Source organism: Gymnoscopelus braueri, assembly GCF_963280865.1.
Source record: "Gymnoscopelus braueri genome assembly, chromosome: 19".
In the NCBI taxonomy this organism is placed as follows: Eukaryota; Metazoa; Chordata; class Actinopteri; order Myctophiformes; family Myctophidae; genus Gymnoscopelus; species Gymnoscopelus braueri.
In genome coordinates, this window is record NC_137621.1 from 30,040,911 (window position 1) to 30,047,370 (window position 6,460).

The window sequence follows — 6,460 nt, forward strand, 5'->3', positions numbered from 1 at the left end:
ACATATTTGAATAGCTTAGTATTGAATGCACAATAACATGGTATGTTTATACATATTTTGTAGAGAAAGAAAAGGTCTTTTGCACACCTACTGGGACAACCTGTGGGTAGAATATTTTCCAAAAATCTAAAATGAATACTACCATTTATTAAAACAAAAACATTTATTAGAAAAAGTCCTTACCTGCTGTACCTGGTAATGGAAGCCTTTCATATGATAAATATAAATTAAAATGTCTCTTACTGGATATTTAAATATAAGTTAGTGAAACAGTAATAGTTTTCCATTGTTTAGCCTACCACTGCATAGAAATTACACATTTTCTTACTATACCCTTTAAAAATTGTTCTGCTAAATTCTACTTCATTCACAATACCCTTTTCCCGTTGTACGAAACCTTTTTCTTTATGTAGTCTGTTATTTTCAGTGCAAATATAATCATAATATACAGAGCAGTATATAAAAATAAAAGTCCAAAAAGTGCAGTGTCACAACACCAGTGGTGGAAAGAGTACTCACATTTTTTTATTTAAGTAATTGTATCAATACTGCAATATAGTACTCTGTTACAAGTAAAAGTCCAGAATTCAAAATGTACTTGAGTAAAAGTACAAAAGTATTGGCATCAAAATGTACTTCAAGTATCAAAAGTAAAAGTACTCATTATGCAGAACGTCACAAATGTCAAATTACAGGCAATTTTAAAATAGTCTGCATTGTGGCTTGCAGGGATCCCAGTCAAAAGCTTTATTGTACGATATACACCAGGGGTCTTCAACAGGGGCTCCGGGACCCCTAGGACCCCTCAGAGATACTGAAGGGGGGCCGCCAAATCTTTGTGTGATAGGGAATTTTTTACATTAACCACTTGAACCCTTGCATCCCTATTCTGGGGGGAACATTAGCCGAAAATAGCATACGAGCTTGTAGATCTGCAATTTTCGGCAAAGAGGTTGTGTACAGGGGAAAAAAAGAGCAGGTCAAAGCTCAAGTTTACAAAGTATTGAGGGTTTTAAGTGGTTAAATGTCTGAAAACACACATTTAACATGAATCCAGTATGTAGCGGGGGGTCCCTGCTCCATTTCTCTCTCAGCTAAGGGGTCCTTGGCCTGAAAAATGTTGAAGACCTCTGATATACCCAATAAAGCTTTTAACTGGGTGCCCTGCAAGCCATAGTGTGCAGACTATTATTTTAGAATATTTAGTAAATTAATGCCCTACTTTGATATACAAGAGGAAGGAAGCTGGCTAAGTATCATAAGTGTCCTTGAGCAAGACACTGAACCCCTACTGCTTCCGATAGTAGGTTGGTGCCTTGCATGGTTTCCTCCACCATCGGTGTGTGAATGGGTGAATGTGAAGTACATCGTACAGCGATTTGAAGGGCCGGAAAGACTATAAAGGCGTTAAATGCATAAATGTAGTCCATTTACCTGTGCACAAGATGTAACAATATAAAACAACCTTGAACCATGAGTTTAAGTAGCAAAAACAGTGAATCCACAAGCTCGAACGCATAACGACAGAATGTGAGCTTATAGATCTGCCATTAAAAAAAAAAATTTAAAGCGAAAGTGGTCAAGTGTGTCTGTGGGTTTAAAAAATATTTAACCAATGGAAAGAGCTTGTGACTAAATACTATATTGGAACACAGGTTCTTTTTCCCCATTTCCTGAAAACGAAACAGTTTTAGACATGCAAGGTTTTTGTTTCACGGCTTGATAAAGCTGAGGAGCCCACAAAGACAAGAAGACCACTTCATTCTGTTGTTGATTGCAGTCCGTTTCTTTAGCCCCCACCACCACTTTCGACCTGAAGCCTGTTTGAAGTGATCAGTCATGGCGCTGTTGACTTGCTGCTTAGTAGCATGTAGTCCCAATGGCTTCTGCAATGAAAAAACTAACAAAAAAACATCAACAGCAAATATAGATGTTGCGTAGTACAGACAAGAAAAAAAAATCCTTCATGACTATACATCTTATCAATCACATGGGTACAACGTGAAGAAGCAATCAACAGATAACTCTTCCACTGACAGAATGGATGGCTGTCTTTCTTTTTAAGATATTTTTGGGGGCTTTTTCTGCCTTTATTAATATGAAAGTAGACTGACAGGAAACGGGGAGAGAGATGGGGGGTGACACACAGCAACGGGGAGAGAGATGGGGGGTGACACACAGCAAAGGACCACTAGGCCAGCGGGCTCCCCAGTGGCTGTCTTCCTTAAGGCGCTCTTCCCATGTTGCAAAACAAAAAAGGCTTGCACACTGTGGGCTCCTGTTGCAAAGTGCTTCATTGCACCCGAGTGCTGCTGTGACGTTTCAGGCTTTCGCCATTCTCCCGTTTAAGGAGAAGAGCATTAATATGACCACCTCGTCGTGGATGTGTGTGTGTGTGCGCGTTTGTGCGCACGCGCATGCACACACATGCACGCGCCCACGCATTGTTTTAGTTTCTCCCTGACACACACACACACACACACACACACACACACACACACACACACACACACACACACACACACACACACACACACACACACACACACACACACACAGTGATCCATGAAAAGAACTATTCTGTCCCTATCGGTTTACAACTCGGACGGCGCTGTGTCGACTATCAGAGCATCGGCCGGTCAGCGCGGGCACTCGCGTGTTCAGCGTTCCCCTAGCGTAGCTTCCTGGTTGCTACGTGGGGGGGAACAACAACAGACAGGTCCGCGTCGCATCAAAGCCCCGCCCCGAAGCCCCGTGCCTAAAAACGAGCGCTCTGTCTTCAATCGTCCTGGTTATTCAATCGTCCTGTGACATATACACCAGTGGTTCTCAACCTTTTCAGGCCGTGACCCCCAAAATGATCATATTTGAACTGGGGACCCCCTCACCCTGATAAGCACTTGGAATGTAAGGAGTTGAGGCATTCAATTTAGTTTGACTCGGTTCCACAGATAAATATTGTGAAAATAGCAGATCTACAAGCTCACAATGCCTCGCGTTGCGAGGAGTTGTGAGCTTGTAGATCGGCTATTTTCACAATTTTGTTATATTAGGCTATTTCACAATTTGGCCAATGTTTTACCCGTTTATGGTATAGTTTGATGTAGTAATGGTCCCCCCAAAAATCATGTGGGGACCCCCCTGGGGATCCCGACCCACAGGTTGAGAACCACTGATATACACCAATATGGTGTTAGTTAAAGCCTTGCATCTCTTCGATGCTATCACTGAAACACCAAATCCATTGTGCCGAAAATAGCTGATCTACAAGCTCACAACGCGTTGCAACGCGACATGTTGTGAGCTATAGATCGGCAACTTTCACAGATGGTTTGTCTATTATGACGTGTCCAGAATAGGGACTATAGGGTTAATGTGGCTAAAATGTACCTTGTGCAGTCTTCACTCTTTGCTGTAAAGGAATATGGCCCCAATGTTGAATACAAAATACAGTTTAACACTTTCCAGCTCTACAGATTGTTAGCCCTGTGCAGTTTTCTTCAAGAGGGCCTAGAGCATATTTAGTTTTTGGCCTGATAATGCATGTGAGAAAACGAATGAACAAAACATAAACAATATTTGAATCTATACATATAGATACCTTGTGCTTGTTCTGGCTCTTGATGTGCAGTAGAGAGTACTTTCAAGATCTACAGCTGAAAACACAATGAAATAAATTCAATGTTATGTGGTTTGACATTTATACTTATAGCTGCTGTAAAGATTGACATTACCGTATCAAGCTATTTTGATTGATTGAATACATTTCTGGTGTCAAGCTTAGAAGACTTGTCTAGGACCAGTTGCAAATTGCAGACAGGTACTCTTTATGGCGTTTTTGAAGGAGGGTACAGAGTCTCACTTTTTGATGGGTGTTGGTAGGGCATTCCACACTTTGGTGGCATAACAGAACAAATTTAACCCCATGTTTGTGCCGAATCTGGGTTGAACGAGTTCAGTGGAGCTACAATTAGCTACAATGAGGACACGTTGAATAAAAAAAGATACAAATTGAAAACTTACATTTAGGTGTTGGGTGATCACTGATAAGTCTCAGAAGTGTCTGGTGTTAGCTGAGCGTCCCCTCATGCCGTGGTCGCCTGCCGCTAGCTGCATATCCTTGGTCTTCTCTGGTAATATGTCTTGTTTATAGATCACAGAATCAGTACCAACAGCCATCAGACAAAAATCTCAAGGCACCAAGCATGACACACAATAACAGATAAATGTCAGTATTAACAGATGAAATGAACATATGGTACTGGTTGCTGTGTTTCTCTGTACCTTTATCAGTCTATTTTTAAGAAATAAACATTTGTTTATCATTCAATTAGTTCTTTTTTGTCAAGAAACACACACACACACACACACACACACACACACACACACACACACACACACACACACACACACACACAGTAGCTTATTAAAAACGGCTTAGGTGGTAGGGATCATAAGTCAATCAAGATAGCCTTTCTTTAAGTATACCTGGTGTGGAGAGGGGCTGTCAACAGCACAACATATCCTCTCTAGATAACATGCTGGCCTGCCAGCATGTTACCTAGAGAGGATAATTATTACAAATGTACAGTGGAATAGATAGTCTTCAGTCTTCAGCTACAAAGAGGACACCATTGAATAAAAAGGCATTAAAGAGGTGGTGCCATGTTTTTGCACTTTTTCTGTTTTTCATGTGTCTATGAGGTTGATAGAACTTCATTAAGCCCCCCGGTGGTGTTTTTATGGTGTTTTATGTCTTCTCTGACTATTTGGAGTTTTTTCCTGGAGGCTGAAACCTTGAGGGTCAAATGTGCCAATAGAGAAACAGCGCTTTAGTGACATCACAAAGCCCACACCCTCCCCCTCATTATCATAACACAACAGGTGTGGGCATGAGGAGGAGGAGGGACTAGGACAGGTGGGTGGTGCTAAGGTGGTGGAGGAGGTGCTAAGGTGAGAACCAGGTATACTTAATGCACTGGTGGGTGTGTCTACATAAAAACAACATTTTAACACTTACTGTACACTTTTTTTTTGTTGAAAAAAAATCCTTACATAATAATAATACCTTATGATCAGGTTTTAGGGTTGAAAAATATCATGGCACTCCATCTTTAAAAACTCACATTCAGGTTGTTGGGATACAAGTCTCAGAAATGTCTGGTGTTGGCTGAGCTGCTTAAAAAGAAGATGGGAGGCCTCGAGTCCCGTTCACGACGATCTTTACTGCACGTCTCTCCCCATCTCTCACATATTTTTTCCTGTCCTTCTCCACTATACCTATAAATAAAGTCAGAAAAGACCCAAAAAAAATCTTTTAAAAGAGATGGGAAAAGAGAAATGGAACACTTGGCAATACAACAAAAGTTTACAATTGAACAAAGTTTACATTTTGATGTGTCAATATAAGTAGTCAGTGTAGTATAGACCAATTATTTGTTAACAAACATTGACACTGGACGCTAGAGATGCGTGGATGGCCTCTCACGTCACCCGAATCCGCATGTACAAATTAATTATCCGCCCGTTATCCAACCGCAATAATTATATTATCCAATTTAAATATCCGCACCAACCGTTTTTCCCGTATGTCAAAATATTCTTATTTTCTGGTATTCCCCGTTAGTTTTAGTAGCCTATTAGTTGTGCGATGCGATCACAAAATGCATTGATTTAGCCTATGGAATGTCGGTGCGTCTTTTTTTTAAACCGGTGCTGCGCTGAACATACAGACTCTGTGCGGCATCCAACATACAGGCATCCAACATACAGAGCGCACTGCTCTGCTGCGCTGAACATACAGACTCTGTATGTTCAGCGCAGCACCGGTTTAAAAAAAAGAAAAAAGACGCACCGACATTCCATAGGCTAAATCAATGCATTTTGTGATCGCATCGCACAGAAGGCTGCTCTACACACTCACACAAGCACGCAGAGATTTAGCTATTTTATGGATAGATATATTAGATGTCATTAATTTATTTAACGCAATATTTCACCCGCGGTTTATCCGATATTAATTAATAATGATATTTGATTGACCCGAATCCACCCAAACCGCAGTTAACTGCGGCAACCGCGGCTAAAACCGCGATCCGCGCATCTTTACCGGACGCACAGGTGACTGCTTCATGTAATCAATTCCCAACAGATTTCCAAACCCCAAACCTGCTGTTTTGGGGTGCGCTGGTTTTAGTTCATTCAACCCCCTCTTGTGTGTTGGCTAGTGAGGTGCGTCCTAGTGAGACATATGTACTTCACCCCGCAACGGTATTGCGTGCCGAGAACAGCTGACATACAAGCTCACAACCACGTCGCGGATGAGACTGTTGTGAGCTTGGAGGTCTGCTGTTCTCAGACGTTCTCTGCGCACGACACCTTCGCGGGACGGACGGGCTGCAGCTGCGCGAGCAAAAGCAGGTTCTGGTGCCATGATCATAGAGCGCTCCCTCCATTCTTA

The 6,460-nt window shown here is 41.7% G+C and overlaps 1 long non-coding RNA gene across 1 annotated transcript; it reads right to left on the reverse strand.

Moving 5' to 3' along the window:
* Positions 1-1,671: 1,671 nt before the first annotated feature.
* Positions 1,672-5,237, reverse strand: LOC308074932. Its single transcript, XR_013932143.1, has 3 exons — positions 5,127-5,237; positions 3,602-3,650; positions 1,672-1,886 (listed from the first exon to the last, which is right to left on the reverse strand). It is a non-coding gene; the product is annotated as an uncharacterized lncRNA (long non-coding RNA).
* Between the last annotated feature and the right edge of the window lie 1,223 nt (positions 5,238-6,460).